The following is an 18,276-nucleotide window of genomic DNA, read 5'->3' as shown; positions in this document are numbered from 1 at the left end:
TCGGACACACTCCTCGACTTCGCGACCATCCTCGCTTCATAATTCCTCATGAAACCACTCAACCCAGTCCTCCTACGAGCTCTCTCTTCTCCGGCACTGACACCCTCAAACAGAATCACCAATGCTCATCATAGACGGCAAAACCACCTTTCCCATCTTCTGCATCAGCCAGCACTCAACTACTGGCTACTACACATGCTGGCACATGCCCTATAATCACAGACGGCATCTCTAAACGTCCAGCGGTAACCTCCAATATACACGGAAGAAGATCTATTTGATCACTTAGATAAGCAAGAATATTTTCTTTAAACATTATTTTACGACTACTGAACCATCGTACCCACCAGTTAACACTTCCGGCAACAACAAGCCAGCCATGTCATCAGCTTCCGACCCTACACTCCAAACAGCGCCAGCCCTTCCCAGCCGAAGCAACGCTGTTCAACTAATAATCCCACATCGTCATTCTACGCTTAATTTCCTCATTCGTTTTTTGCAAATCATTCTAAAAATATAATGATTAATGCTAGAGAAATAGCTTTAAAGCAAAGTGTACTCCTTCATGGGTGTGTTTGTGTTTTAAAGATTGTAAAGCTTTTCCTAGTGAGTTCATATGCATAGATTCCTGCACAAATATACACACAGCTGAATTTAATTCCCTTGTTCCTCTTAAAATGTAGCTAAGCTCTCTTTGTGTGTGTGTGTGTGTGTGTGTGTGTCTGGTCAAGCTCCAGTCTACAGTATCTCTCCACTAATAAACAGATGCACAGCAGGAATTCCGCTGTTCCCTCAATTTGTATGTGTCTGTACTCTTCAAGCTATCTTACCTTTCACTTTGATCTGCATTTTCTCAGTGGGACGTGTACTGAAAATCGACCTTACTTTCATCTTGTGCCTTCATCTTTTACATCCTCCATTTTTATCCGAGACAGGTTGGGTGTGGTTTCATTTTGTGCACTTGGCAGAAGTGAATGTTGAAATAAAGGAAGAAGATGCTCCGCTTTTTAAATCCCTTATATTGCCAAGATGATATAGAATAACAGAAAGGAGAAATCATTTATACAGTTACTATATCCTCTATGTATCATATACACACATACATTTCCCATAGATGTAATGCTTTTTAAACTGTACTGTACACACCGATCTATCCTCCTACCAAACGCAACCCTTACAGGAAACAAACTTTTTACATTTTCAAGATACTTCATTCTGTACGTCTTATGAGACACTTTTCTCATAGGGTGGTACAGTCCATACTTAAATATGACTTGTGATCCTAATACAACGTAATGTAAATAAACAACAGTCAATGTGCTCCAGCCGATGTGTTCCTAAATGATTTATTAATATGACATAATCAGCAAAACAATCCAAAATGACAAAAGATGGAAAGCCCAAGCATGTTGGGACTCCCCACTCCAAACTAATATCAAAAGGAAAGTATAAAGGAGAACACAACAATAAAGCTGTAAAAAACCAATAGTATGCAGCCTTTATGTGGCAAGCTGAGATTGCATCACTCAGCTATGCAATGTCAGACACAGTGGACTCAATGGAGGGAGTGACGTCACTATGATGGGTAGGGTTAGATGAGTGCATTAAAAAGCATTGGATGCAGCTCAGATTGCACTGCACCAGGTCTGCATCCAGACCCTTCTCTAAAAAACTGTGGTGGCGTGAAAGAATGACGGAGAGCTTCTGTTCGTTTTAAAAGCCTGACGTCACCAAATCAACCAATAGAAAACTGAAAAGGGAAAAACACAAACAAGATCAATTGAAAGTAATAATTACGAGCAGGAGTGAACACCACATGTAACTTAGGGAATCAAAAACTTTCCCCACAAGGTCAAAGTTTACTGGTACTGTGGACATTTGTCACTGAACAACAGGGTAAGGATCTGTATCTCGATATAAACAGTGTCTTGACATTTTGAGAATTTGGACTAAAAACTTGACATCAGCATCATCATGACAGAAATTTAGCAGGCAAAACGACATATTTTGACACAGTAAAATTCACAACACACAAAATACTGTAGTCTGAATGTGCACATAAACTACAATGGAAACACTTTTACCGAACAAATTCCAGTATGTGCATTAAAACAAGGTCATGTGATTTTGTTATAAGTGATCATGTGATGATAAAAATGTGTGTGAATGGACAAACTAGCAGACTGAGCATATTGTAAAACATCTGAAATGTTGTTTTGGTCATTCTAAAACACCTTCACCATTTCAGTATTAGTGCTATTATATTATTTATTACCTCTAGAACTATCAAGAGCATCTGTGCTACATGTCTAATGCCTTCATACGCCACCACGCATTTATTGTGTGTCAGCATTTGTCTTATGAGGCGCAAGTCATTTATTAAATAAAGGGAAATGTTCATGCAGCTTCTCCTACCGCAGCAAATTCTGTTTTTACTGTTGAGATTTGGTGCCAGTTAATCAGAAGGTGACGATTTTGCTCTCTTTGACTCATTGGATGGAAACGCTGCTTTATTCGCACATCTTTTATGCGATATTCCACTTTTGTGCATAAATTTAATTCACATCTTTGGATGGAAACATAGCTACTGATATCCACTGTACAAACTAAGTATTCAATATCAATTCAATATCAGTATTCAAGTCAAAAGCTATGGCTTTCCCAAATTACTAAACTTTTATATTTCCTATTATTCATTTTGCAACAATGTGCTTCACAAATGAGGATAAAATAACCACTTCAAATCATGAGAGTATTTTTTTTCATCCCTCTGAACATACAGAGAGAAGAACATGTGTCCTACAGGTGGTGTGTCAAGCCCACTCACCTCTGTGTTTTTTTTTTTTCAGAAACATGTTAATAAGAAAGTGTCTGATGCATACTAAGAACATGTTTAAACTAATACGTTTTAGTTTTAAAACACATACGTTTTGCTACTGTACCATCCATCCACATATCCCCGGAGTTTGCGAACCCCGAAAACAGAGCATGTTGGTCCTGGTCCATGTCAGTGTGGATGGGGGAAAACAGAGACATCTGAAAACAGAGATGTGGCTGCCGACATTGCAAGGATGAGACTTGCAGTTCAGACTTCACAAGTTTATGACAAACTCTCGAGGACACGTCCGGTAAACCTTCAAGTATGTAGCGGCAGTGTACTTTAAAATGTCATTCACCCTGACTACGGTCTTAACAATAAAATGAAAACATGATATAAAGCAATTTCTTTTAATTTTTATATTAACAACTTAAACATAACAGACACCAAAAATGTTAAGGCATCATGCACATATTTCTATGACCGTCATTTAACAAAACAGAGTCTAATAACTGCCTCCTTTCATTTTCATTGAAAAATATAAAAACATGAGGAAATGCATGGTGATATATGAAATAGCTGTCTCTTTTGCGGAATATAATTATCAGTAAGCTATCATTTTAATAATAATAATAATAATAATTATAAAAGTATAAAGTACCTTTATACAATGTAGGAAATAAAGACAAGCAATCGGTCAAACGTGTGTAATCAGTGTATGTGGTCACATGAATTAATCAGCCTGATCTCGCGAGAAAACGTAAGTATTTTACATTTTGTCAGTTTAGTGGCTAATTCGTACGAATTTGTATGAGTTCAGTCGTATGAAATTGTACGATTTTAAAAAAGGAAGCGTGGCACCTAACCCCACCCCTAAACCCAACCGTCATTGGGGAATGAGCAAATCAGACTAAATTGAACGAATTAGATACGAATTCATACGAATTAGCCACTAAATCAAAAAGTCACGAATTGCCGTGAGATTGTGTCGGAATTAATAGGTATATTAACTAATCTTTGCACTCAGCCAAAACACAAGGCTAATAGATTCAACAGACAGAATCGTTAGATAGGTCTACAAAAAGATGGACTGGCCGATGTTCGGCTGCTATCAGGCAGGCAGGTGTGCTCAGAACTCCCGCTGACTGCCTGGAGCTCAGACAGGAGAATACACTGAAGCAGCTTTTAGCACATGCCAAAGTACGTGTATGGTCACGTGATGTCATTTTCATCTGTGTAGTGTGGACGGAGTGCTTTTCAGAAACACTAAGTGAAATGCCAGTGTGGACGTGCATCGTTTTCTGAAACGAAAACGTATTAGTGTAAACCGGGCCTAAGATGAGAGAGTGTGTCAGACTATCAAAAGAAACTCAAACAGGTTTTGAACAAGTAGAGGGCAAGTAAATGATTTTTGGGTGACCTATGCCTTTAAGATGCACAGGATAATGTTAAACACTATAGGCAAAAAGCCATTTTAATATTGCTTCTTTAGCAAACTAAAATCAGGCTTTATAATTTTACTTTTCGGTTACCAAAATCATTGTGCAATATCCATTGTGGACTATCGAGAGCAGGATGTGATGCTGTTTTCTGACTTTCAGGGACATTCAAATTGTAAGTACTGTGTTCTGCTAAAATGTTTCCAGCGTTGACATCAAACTGCTGTTTTATGTAGTTTAACCCATATTTAAAATAAACGAATGAATATAATAAAATACATAAAAAATCTTGAGTAGCCTAATATAAAAGCTTTATTATAAACATATTAAGCAGCTGTTGTAATTTTGCTATACACTGGTTCTCTGGAGGTTTCCTTCTCCTGCGCTCACTTTCTCTCCATCATTCATGTGTCCCGCTCAGCAGATTTTACCCTCTGAAAGTAATGCTATAAAGCTCTCCATGATGTGCTGGAGCGAACACTGCCTCGCTGGACTGCCAACTGTGCCTGAAACTCAGATTAAAATCACTGTTTGACAAATATTTCCATCATAATGTGGCAAAGGAAGCAATAATGTCTTTTCTTTTAAGTCTTGCCATACGGGGCTTGGAAACGGGTTGTTTGGTTGGTACAGAGCTGGCTGAATTCACAACATCCTCACACAGAGCGCTAATACCAACCGCTGGCTATATAAATGTCTCGCTGTACTGTACAAATAGTCAAAGAGACAGGCGGTGGCTGTAAACTTTCTTGCTTCTGCGCCTGAGCCATTCAGACAGAAAGGCTCAGCATCATTTCTTTAACCCAGTATGTTCACCCGTCCAGAGGAGGGGGGAGTTGTCATAATTTAGTTTAATTTCTGCAAGAATGTGTAAAGATATATAGTAAGATTATGTCAGAAAATTGGGAGTTAAAAATCGATTTTAAATATGGAATAGAATTTAGAAAAAAATGGAAGGATTGTTGTAAACTTCCTGATTGTGCACAATGTCTTGATCACTATACAGAAAAGTATAATGATATAGTAAAAAATAATACACTAGATATAAAAAGTTATTTTAGATAATAATAGAAGAAGAACAACAACTATACTTTAAATGCATGATAATTTCATCTAACAACATTTTGTTTGCAAATTGCTTACTCTCATGACACACTGGAAAATTAAGTAAAAATCTTCAATTAATGTACAATTGTATGCACAATTGTATATTGTTCTAACAGAAAATCACATATTTCATTAAGTTTGGATAACAGAAAACAATACTTCACAAATAATAATAATAATAATAATAGTAATTCTTCTTCATCTTCTTCTTATTATTATTATTATATTTACTTATTTATAAATACAACAGTATTGTCTGGTTCTCGAATCTGATTGGCTGATAGCAGTGCAATATTCTGCAATACCAGATCTTGCACAGCTTTTTCACTCTTGTGTATTACTCTGCCCACACGAGTGGCAAGCAGAGGACTACAGTTCACAAAAATTAGAGCTGTTGGGCAACAATGTACTTTTGAGGCTTTTTTAGGCCAGAATGTAGTTGTTTAGATTGCAATTATGCAGTTTATTTATAAGGGTAGTGCCTATTTTAAATATTTATCATTTGGAGAGTGCGTTGGCGGCCATTAGCCTGTCATTGAGCAGAGCAAAAATGGTTGACATTGTCCATCCACAAGATGGCAACATAGACCACATAATAAGCCCTTAGAGAAGAAACACTCTCGTAAAACTACAAACTACAGCTGATCAAATCATTATAAATCTGGTAAGTGACATTCTATGTCGATCTCTCTCTCTCTTTTGTATGTTGTAGTGCTGTATTTATAATATTGAGTGTGAGATAGGACTCGCATGTCAGGAATGTATGTATTTTGTGTTGGCCACTCTTTGTATAACCCTGAGTTACTTTTTGGTGGGCCATCTGTTTGTTTCCAATGAGTCTCCTGTTTTGTTACTGCAGACTAGTTCAGTAAAAAAAAAAAAAAAAAAAGAAGAAATGCCTGATTATGTTTAGCGTTTTTTTCCTATCACAAACACAACAGTAATCAGGTAGCGTTCACGTTGCTTTGGTTTTTCGGGGTTAATTATTGTGATATTCCGATTGGGAAATCTCTGTTGACTGATGGCATTTAATGCTGTTCAGCCTTATAGTCTTAAAATGTGAGCAAAATCACCTGTTTTGTCATCACTTTAGACATTACGTTAAAGTTTTTACATTAGTGCTATACGCCTCCCCTCAGTGCGGATATACAGCTGTATCACACTGCTACTCATGGGATATTGCTCATATATAAATTGATTAAGTAGAATTTTTATTTGTCACCAGAAAAATTTAATTAAATTAAATATTTATTTTATGTTTGTATTTACATTTATGTTTGAATTGTTAGTGCATAGCAGAAAATATGTATATTTTAAGAAGTTTATTGTTGTAAGTAAAACAAACATTGAATAAAACATGTTAGTTTGTTCTATGAAATTTAAATCTTATTTGTTTGGTGATATTGTATACTAATGCACATCATAATGTGTGTTTGTGTGTGTGTGTACATGCATTTTTCTAAAGTACACTTTTTTTTCTAAAGTTCAGGATTTTTTTAACCAAACCATAACTTTATTTTGGCTATAAAAAGTAGACTTTTATTTATTTATTTACTTTATTCTGTTTAAAGTATTTTTTTCTGTATGAATGTTTATTTTCTTTCAAATGATTTTTCAAAGTCAAGGTGAAGAAATGTTGGCTTTGTGTTGTCTGTCATCCAGCCATGAACCGTTATGACTAATGTAATTGAGTCTGTGTGTGTGTCTTGGTCAAAATGACCTTCATGCCAGGCTAAAGAAGTGGGTCGGTGTGCATTCTTTCTCTTGCCTTCTGTCACACGCACACACACACACACACACACACACACACACACGCACACACACACACACACACACACACACACGCACACACGTGTACGTGCACACACACAATCACACAGCCAGCAGTGAGAGCCCACATTACTACAACACCTGTACAAACACACAGAGAAAGCCAAGCTGGCATTACTGCTGGTAAAGAGAAATCAAAGGCGCTCAAATACTTGAGCATTCACAATTTCACATTGAAGAAATAACACTTGCAGGAATCCTACCAGAAGAAATTAAAAGTTGAAAACTCCTACTGGTAGGCTCAGAAGGCTGTTATCATCCAACCACATGGTTAATCGGCCATACTAATAGAGAAGACTCCAGATCTGTTTTTACTTTACTGTGATGGTTGGGTTTAGGGTTGGGGTATAGGGGTAGATGTTAATAAAATACAATTAATGGGAAATTTCACAAACACTATAAATAATTCCCAAACGCAACCGTATGTTATCTATAGCTGACTAACCATGTGGATGGATGATAACAACCTTCTGAACCTACTAGTAGGAGCAGAAGGCCCATACTGGCCCTTTTCTATCAGCTGATAACTACTGATAACACCCATTCAATCAAGTGATAACATTCAAATCGGCTGGTTTTCCTAACAGACTACAACTCCTAGAACTCTTTGCACCCATCAACTCCTGCAACAGCTGACAATAATCCGGACACTCATACACAGACACAGCTGTAACTCATCTTACTGATTAAATGGACTATATATACACTTCACTTTCACATTCACATTGCTGAGTCTTGTTTCTCCCGCAAACATTGTGAAGTGTTTTTGCTTGTTTGTTTTCCCATATTTTGATTCTTGCCCTGTTACCGTTTTGATTCTTTGCCACTTAGTCTGACATTTTACCTGCATTTTGACTACGTTTATTGGATTACCTTTATTGGAATACCTCAGCTTGACTGCTTCAGCCACAATATTCTTAACCACACCCCTCTTACCATTGTTTTGCTATGAGGGAATGATGTACAAAAAGAAAACCCGGCCCCCAACTCAACATTTCATTCCATAGACTACATATACGCCTTACTTTCACGTTCACATTGCTGTCTTGTTTCTCCCATGAACATTACGAAGCGTTTTTCATTGTTTGGTTTCCCATGTTTTGATTCTCACCTTGTTACCGTTTTGATTCTTTTCCGCCTAGCCTCACCTGTTGCCTTTATTTTCACTACGTTTATTTGATTACCTTTATGCTCATGTTTTTGATCATTGCCTGTCCATCCTTTTCCTTTAATAAACTGCATGTGGATCCGCAGATCTGTTGTAAAGCGTCTGCTTCATAACAGAAGACTCAGCTATGCGAATGTGAATCTGAGGTGTATTTAAAGTTCAAATTATTGTCAGCTGTTGCAAGAGTTGATAGGTGCAAATAGTTCTGGGAGTTGTAGTTTGTTAGGAAAAATGGAAGTAATCTCCAGCGGAGGAAACACCACTGGCGATCACAACATACGACATACTTAAATTCTGAGCAACTTCAAGTTCACACAGACTTTAAAATGTTCTTCATTACCATTACCTACATGTGTTTAAAAATATTCTTGCACACATTCAATACTGTACAATTAAGTTAACTATACGCATATTTTTTTTGTTTCCAAGGCTATGTATGTTGTCCTCTGTCATTTAATGGATACAAACTGCGTAAATATTTCTCTCATCTACATAAACAACAAAGTCTGCAGTACATCAGTAAATGAAGCCCTAATTCTTGGGTGAAGATTGATTCCAGCAGTACAACTGACAGTGGTTTGGGGGAGCCTGTGTCATGTGTTATGATTCTGAGCGTAAACCCATTTAACAAGCTTTTTCATATGGTTTAAACATGTCTGCCTTAATGCTGAAATATTACACTGCCTCTTATTTTTCAGCAGCGTAGTGCAAGGCGGCCCGCAGACCATTAGCTTTGAATAATAGTAAACAACGCGGGTGGATTTAGACTCTGTTTCCAAGTTTCAGCAGACTTGTAAAGCTCGACAGCTGTAAATTTGACTCATTTGCGCTCGTCGTGGCCTATGTTTACAATGAAAAGCTGTTCTGATAACCTGCCCTCAGATGATTTTACTTCTTCCTGTAAAACTGTAGGCCGTGCTCTCCTTCTCTGTCGGACAGTTCTCCTAAACTGAGTTCAAGGACTTTTTTTTATCGTGGGAAGCTCATAAAACAAACTCCTGTAAAGTGACTGTATTAAAACGTTTACAGCGAGTGGTTTTAATTAAGTGACTTTTATTTCCAAAACAGAGATTATTGTTGCATTTTGGCTGGTGTTGTATGAAGCTGTACTGTGCTTAAAGGAATGGACTGAATGTTTTCACGGTCGGAGAGAGTGACAATGATGGACACTGTTACTGTGTTTGAATCAGTTTTCTTTAAAAAAATGTTTTTGTTCAAATTGTTCAACCTATTTTCTATCATCAATAGTATCTATCTCTATGGTATTGTTCTATGATTCCATCTGTTGTTGCATCTGTTGTTGCATCATTCTGTCTTTTTCTCATTCTTTCTACCATTTTTTTTGTCATTAAATCCTGAGACCCAGACAAAAAGATATTTTGTAAGTTTAGTATTTTTTTATGTTATTACCTTGCTTAGAGCAGTGTTTCTCAACCACGTTCCTGAAGCACCACCAACACTACATGCTTTAATAATAATAATAATAATAATAATAATAATAATAATAATAATAATAATTCCTTACATTTTATAAAGCGCTTTTCTGGACACTCAAATGGCTTTACATATTTTTGGGGGGAATATCCTCATCCACCACCAGTGTGCAGCATCCACCTGGATGACACGACAGCAGCCATATTGCGCCTGACCCCACACCAGCTGATTGATGGAGAGGAGACATAGTGGGAAGCCACAATGGACAAAGGCCAGAGGGCAAATTTGACCTGGAAGCTGGGGTTAAATCTCTACTCTTTTTTCGAAGGACATCCTAGGATTTTTAACAGCCACAGAGAGTCGGGACATCGGTTTAACGTCACATTCGAAAGACAGTGCTCACTGAGCAGTATAGAGTCCCTTTCAATATACTGGGGCGTTAAGACCCACACAGACCGCAGGTTGAGTGCCCTCTGCTGGTCTCATTAACACCTGCTCACACCACCACAATTTTTACTGTTCTATTTACCATGCTATCATTCCATCAGTTGTTCTACCTATAGAACTACCCAGTTGTTCTTTTATAGAACCTGTCAGTATGTCAATCATTCTATGTATTCTTCTATCATTCTATCTACCATTTTATTCATGTCACGCTGTCTATGGTTTTAGAAATGTATATTATTATTGTTCATTTTTAAATAATTTTATCAATTGTTTTGTTGTGTATTGTTTATCTTTTGTTCTATCCATCCATCCATCCATCATATTCTTGAATGTCACTGCCTTAAATAACCAAAAACATTTGCAAAGCATCACATAACATGTTTAAAATTTGCACAAATTTTAAAAAATGCACAAAGTATCTAATTAAAACGATTTTATTTTCATCTCACTCTGCTATTTATGTAAATGTGTCAAAGACTCACACACATTCCTCTCCTCTGTTCTCTATCAGATGATGTCACAGTTATAAACACCTAGCCTGAGGTGGTAAAAAAAAGCCTGTGGTCACATTTATTTGACCAGAAGTCCTCTTACTCAGCAAATCCTGGGCCAGAAGCAGGTCTCATTCACCTGTCCAAACAATCCTTCACACACACATACACTTACACATATGTGAACTTCCCATAGATATTTTATTCTGTGCAGACTGTATATTGTATTGCCTGCTCAAACCCTAACCCTAAACCCAACCCTCTGCATTTTTTACATGTTTAAAATACTTAATTCTGTGTGATTTATGAGCTGACCCCACAAAGTCAATATTTACTTGTATATATATAGCTTTGTGGAAACATTTGGTGCTCACTACATTAGAAATACAAGGCAGACACACACACTGAGCTGCAGTAGAACATTTCTTTCTCATTCACAGCTGTTGGTCTTTACCATCTAAATGAAAAACACAGCTGAAAGGAAGAAAGGTGCAACTGACACAAATTGGGGCCAATTCAGGTAAATTGTGGCACTTTTGACATTGAGACGACAATCAAAAATAGACCTAAATTGACCCTGTCCCTTGTGCACAGTTCAAATGTACTACCCTTTTGTGATGTTAGGGATGAAAACATCCACAGAATTAAACTGCTGTAAAAAAGCGTCAGATAAATATTTTTTCAATTTTCAGCTATGATCAAAACTACTAAATGTTTTTAAAATGAGGTCACTGATTTGGTGAAGAAAAAAAAAACAGACAGAATGACGTATTTTTCAATATAAAAGTAATTGTGGACTGGATTTTTTTTTTTTTTTACCTTTTATCACAGTCTTGGACACGTGAATGATTTGTAGCAACATTTGGCTTTAATGCATTGTTAATTTTCATTTTTTCTCCATAATTTACTGATGGTGGCTGTTTTGGACCCATTTACTTACAGTATAACCACATTTGATGGTGCATAAATACACAGTCTTTGTTTTTGTTTATTCCATTTTCTGAGAGCTGAGATGCATATTTTGATTTTCTCAGACACATCAAGGTAAGTGCGCAAAGGTGACTCTCACACTCTGACAGACACATATACACACACTTTAATTTGCTGTTATACTCCATATAAAATCCAAAAACTAAGCTTTTTTCACAGGAACTATCTAAAGCAGAGATGCGCAAAAGTTGGCCCATTGTAACCTTTGATTTGGTCCACCATCCCATCTGAGAGGGGAGTATGATGGAGAGAGTTGAGGGGAATTACTTTAACACAGATCGTCATTTCTAATTTGACATAACCTTTTTTGTTTGTTTTGTAGCTGAGCTACACAAAAAGGAAACTGAAATTAAATGTTTCAATTAAATGTAAATGAATCAGATTTTTTTAAAATGTAAATACTGTCACTTGACAGATAGAGGATTATGCAGAAGACATCAGCAAGCCAATCAAGGCAAACACTAGTGTAATTCTGTTATAAATTATTCTGTTTTTACTGTAATAAGTTAATTGAACAATGTAAAAAAACTCATTTTAAACATTATTAAATAAATTAGGAAATTACCCATGGCAAATTGCCCCACTTATACTTCCCTTCGGCCCACTAGCCTCAATCAAGTTTAGATTTTGGTCCTTCATAAGAAAAAGTTTGGGCACCCATGATATAAAGGATTAATGATGCCAACTGATGATCAACAGAGAAAATTACAAATTTGACCACTTCCCAACAGGGAAAACCCCCAACAATCAAAAATGCATGATTACATGATCTCATGGTTTTGCAATCAAAAAAATGTGGATATAATGGAAGCCAAAGGGGCAAAAACAGCCATCAACAGTAAATTAAGGAGAAAAAAAAATGAAAATCAATCAAAAACAATGCACCAAAGGCAATGTTGTTTCACATGTCCAAGACTGTGATAAAAGGTAAAAATAAATCCAGTCCACAATTACTTTATAAATTGAAAATACATCATTTTGTGTGTTTTTTTTCTCACCAAATCAGTGACATAATTTATGAATTTGGCAATTAAAGAGTTGAAATCCAGTAATTTTCTAAACAATTTAGTAGTTTTGATCAGGACTAAGGCTGGTTAACAGATTTATGCAAAAGAAATTTTATATATATATATATATATATATATATATATATATATATATATATATATATATATATATATATATTTGTGTGTGTGTGTGATGCATTTTTACAGCAGTTCAATTTAGTGGATGTATTCATCCCTAACAAAACAAAAGGGTAGTAAATTTGCCTACACTGTAAAAAAAACAGTGTTTTTTTGGCAGCAGCATTTTCTTAAAATATGTGTCAAAATAAGATTTGTCACCAAAAATCATTCTGCTAGCTGAAACACAGAAAAAGTTATGGTCAAATTAAGACTCAAAATCTCCAGAGTGGATGAAAACATCTCCAACAGCACATAAGGGCTATATATAACACATTTAAAGGTTTTGGGGTCAGTGTCCAGTGCTTTTAAAAATAGTCTGAAGTCTGAATTTGTTTCAACAAAACTATGTTAAAAAAACAGTAATACTGTCAAATATTAATAAATATTTGCTTTCTATTTTGATAAAATTGTAAATATGATTTAATCTGTGATTTAAAAGTGATTTTGCAGCAGTTTATTTTATCTTTTTGTGAAAAGCGACTGGAAGTTAGCAACCAACATTGGTTTGAAATAGGGCTGCACGATATTGGAAAAACATAGCAATTTTACAATATAATTTCACCAGATGACTTAATATCTCTATTTGGAAATAATTTATAATGTTTAATCAGTTGGCATGATTCTGCTGTGCTAATTTATCTCCATAAAATCTAATAAACAATCTATAAAATGATTGGGGTCTTCCGACACATTGTTGCATTGTTGTCTGTGCTACTTGCAGTGCATTTCTGTATTTGCATGTGTTGTGAGTATTTTCATGCATAATCTATAAATACAATCAAAAAAGATACAATTGAAATAAAGTGTTTTGTCATTTTTCGAGTCTAATGGTATTCAAGTAACTGAATGATAAAAATAAATCAAATTAATCCAAAGTTAAAGTTACAAATAGTACAGTTTCCTATACCAGGATGTTTTTAAAATCATTATACAATCGTAGGCATCAAAAACACATGTAAATGATAAATTATATTACAAACTCATACTGCATATCCTGCGATGTGACTTGCGAATGATCACATTGTGATATCAATGCTGAAACAATATATTGTGCAGCCCTAGAAATATCAGTAGAACTACTATTGGAATCATTCTGTGATCTCCAATGATCTATGGTTTAAGCATGAATTATTTAATAGCATATTCCTGACTCCACGGTGGGTGGCTGGTTCCTGGAATCAAAACACGGAGGAAGATCAATATTATAAATTTAGAACAAATCTAATAACATACGCTGGTCTGCACATGCAGAGACGGAGTAAAAAAATCTCAGGGAAATTCCTCTGCTGAAATTTATATTTGTGATAAATATGAGCATAGAGAATAAATAAGATGGAGCAAATGGAAGGAATGTAACTGTGGCGCTATAAAACTCGACAACTGGCAGATCTTCTGTTATTGGTATTTATCATATGGCCTATTAATTTCACATCACTTCAGCTCACTTAAAAAGATTTTAGTAGAGAGATGCATGCCGTAATTTCAAAGGTCTCACACTGAGACCAGTGCTAATGATATGCTAGTTTAAACTACATTAATGCTTGATTATGACTGATTATATTTGTCTGTTTTCCAGTTTAAAATATTGGTTTGGCTCAGCATCAGTCCTGCTACACTAATAAAAATATTCTGTTCATATTTTTATTCCAACCGATAACAAATATGTCAGAGAGCAGACATGGTGTATATATATGATAGTGACTGCAGGACCCTTAGAAGCAGGAGACAGAGAGGGAGAAATTGGGGAAAATAGTGTTTGCTTTCTGTAGGGTTTGGAGTATCAGATGTTGGATCAACAGTAGCCGACTGACTGGACAGCATCACTGCACAGGTCAATTACTCCTTAAAGGATTCCTCAGTGTCATTAGAAAATATTTAGTGAGTGAAGGAGATGTGGGTGCACACCGTAGTGCACAAAAGAGAGAAAATTCACAGACTTTGCAAAGGATTATTCATCTATTCATCTATCTGTCTTTCTATCTATCTCTTTGGGCATCTATGCATCATCAACTAATCTTTTCATATTTTTATCCATTTGTATGTTTTTATCCTTCTATCCATCCGTCCATCTGTCCTCTATCCATCCGTCTGTCTGTCTGTCTGTCTGTCTGTCTGTCTGTCTGTCTATCTATCTATCTATCTGTATGTTTCTTTCCATTCATTTCTATATCCATCCTTCTACCATCCATCCATCTATCTATCCATCCACCCATCCATCCTTCTATCATTTTAGCCACCCATCCATCCATCCATTCATCCATCCATCATTCTTACTGTCCATCCATTCATCCATCCATCCATACGTCTTACTATCTGTGTATGTGTATGTCCATCTATCCATCTGTTCTAACTCTATCCATCATCCATTTATCCATCCATCCTTCTTACTGTCCATCCATCCATACGTCTTACTATCTGTGTATCTGTATGTCCATCTATCCATCTGTACTACCTCTATCCATCCATCATTCATTCATCCATCCATCCATCCATGCACCTTTCTGTACGTCTATCCGTGATGGATGGGCAGACAGACAGACGGACATACAGATGGACTGAAGGACATGATTTTAATTGATATTAGTCTTACTTTAGGTTTTCAGTTAGAAATACAGGCCAGAGGTTCAAGTCAATTATCTTGTGGCATGTGATTTCAAAATACTTACGATCAGCTTCGCTTATTTTATTTATTTATTTATTAATTCATTTAAGATGATGTATGAAAATCATGGATTGCTATAAAGTTTTAGACTGTGGACCCAAACATCCTCAGGCAGCCCTTTTTTCGTTCTCTAACTCTCTCAAACTGAAAAGGAGGCACAATTTATACTATTTTACATGCCGTGGAAAGAAAAAAATATATAGATATTATCACAAAGCTCTGATTGTTCAGTTTGAATGCACACGCACAAACAGACAGGAAACATTTACAGTGTTTATTTTCTACTGGCTATATACTGCTTCATGTGTTTTGTCCCAGCTGCTCTGAGCTTGTTTGATGGTAAGCTGTTGGGAGAATTACAGCAGCAGTTTGATAAATGTGAGAAGCAAGGGTTTGTGGCGAGCTGTCAGTCAAATGGGGAAAGTTAAAACAAGCCCCTTTTTATGAAACCGTTTCCATTCAGACCTGCAGGTTTGTGGCCTCCATCAAATTAAGAGGAAATGAACCTCACTTCCTGATGAAATTCTAGCTCGTGTACTTATAGGTGATAATAAACTGTTCATGACGATTAGCAGATTTTATGGTTTGTAGGTGATGAGTTCCTGACTGTTATGTCCAATGTCTTTACAACAGGGAACTCTTCAATACATACATACAGTAGGAAAGAGAAAATACTGAAAGGTTCTCTTTATTGTATGTAATTTTATAGTTGAGATTTATTACTACATCTAGGTACACCTTGTAATGTTGAGCTTAATTGGATATATATATATTTTTTTGGCAAATTGTTACTAATTCTTTCTAATTTATGCAGTGCAACTGTGATATTAGATAAAACTCTGTAAATAGAATATTATTCTATTATCAAAATCTTTTTGACCATACTCAAATACATGTAAAAAAATTAAATAAAACAGCCATTGGGTTTGTCCATATTGTACTTATATTTTATGGGTAATAAGTTTAGTAAGGCTGTGTTCAACAGTTTTTCTGGAGGCTATCATATATTACTTTCGATGGTAGCGATGCATATGCCTTCTCTCTTTCTTGCTCTTTCTCTCTCTCAAGCACGTATACATGCTCACATGCACATACCTTATGTCTTTTCAGGGTGGACTGAATAAATGTACAATCTGTATATCCTGCATTTTGCCTTTTGATAAGCATTCTTTTGTGTCTGGCTTTGGCTTCATTAAAGGGGACTTTGCTGTGTCTCCCGTTTTCAAAATAAGAGTTCCTCACATATGGTAAGTTTAATATAAACTTAGGCAAACTTAAAAATAGGGTAGGAAATTTATCATTGTTGTAATCCCACTAGGAAATATTGTGGCAGATCAAACAGCCTGAGGGATGCACATTAAAAATCGTGTGCACTGATGATGTTTTTTTTTTTGCATTTTTTTGTTTTCGCAAATCCACTAGAGCCTGTGGTGTCGCTTTTACAGATCTCAAATTTCTCTCATGAGTGCCCTTTAATCATTTTCTTTTCGTCTTAGTCCCTTTATTAATCCAGTGTCGCCACAGCGGAATGAACCGCCAACTTATACAGCATATGTTTTATGCAGCGGATGCCCTTCCAGCTGCAACCCATCTCTGGGTAAGCAAATTTAATCATAAAAGGGAAAGAAGTAAAATGCTTGTGACATATGGCCAGGTATGGTGTCCCATATTCAGAGCACATTTTTGTTGTGGTGTCTGAGGAACAGTTGGGCTTTCCGTGCAATGCTTAATGGTCTCACCTCAGGTGTGGCATTGATTACCACACCTACAATCTCTGTCGGTACTGAGACTCAAATCCACAACGTCTGGGATACAAGTTTGACTCTAACCACTAGGCCACAACTGACACTTTGCTGATCTCCTAGTAAGTGTATACAAGTTGACATCTCTGCACTCTCAAAAAAATTAGTTAAAAGTTATGCGAGCTGTCACTGGGCTGGTACCTTTTCAAAAGGTACACACTTGTACTTAAAGGGTCCATATTGGTACCTTAAAAGTGTATATTAGTACCTAAAAATTTTAAAAGGAACACTTTTGTACTTTTTAGGTACTAATATGTACCCTTGAGGTAATAATATTGGCCTTTTAGGTACAAGTTTGTACCTTTTGAAAACCTACCACCTCAGTGACAACTCGTGTACCTTTATTTCTGAGAGTGTGGACTAAAAAACAATGCTTGCAGAAACATTTTGCTTTATAAAGTGCCACAGTTCTGTCTTGACTGGGTATCATTTGACAACAGTGTTGCCTTCTGAGTGAAAAAATGCTAAAGAAATCAAAGAGAGATTTCTGTAATTTCTGATACACTCTTAAAAATAAAGGTTATGTATTGGTATCAATGGCTCCATAAAGAACAATTCTATTCAAATAACCTCTTTATAGTGAAACAAAATGTTCTTTAGATGTTTAAAGTGCTCTATACACTAAGAAAGGGGCTTCTCTTAAGAATTGTTCACTGGAAGCAAACAAAAATGGTTCTGCCAAGCCATCACTGCAAAACACACCCTAGAAACCTTCCTTTTTAAGAGCATATTATACGAAATGAAAGGACTGTTATCTAACAAACAAAAAATTCAGAAACTAGATTCACTTGCTGTACTAAGATTGTGGTGAAACGGTCCACCACTTCTTTGCCTCAGACATATTTAACTCCACTAATTTCCATGAACCATTTAACCATTTCCATGGATATTTTTATTAATT

The sequence above is a fragment of the Danio aesculapii genome, chromosome 8 (genome assembly GCF_903798145.1).
Source record: "Danio aesculapii chromosome 8, fDanAes4.1, whole genome shotgun sequence".
Classification (NCBI taxonomy): Eukaryota; Metazoa; Chordata; class Actinopteri; order Cypriniformes; family Danionidae; genus Danio; species Danio aesculapii.
Note: the sequence above shows the minus strand (reverse complement) of the source record.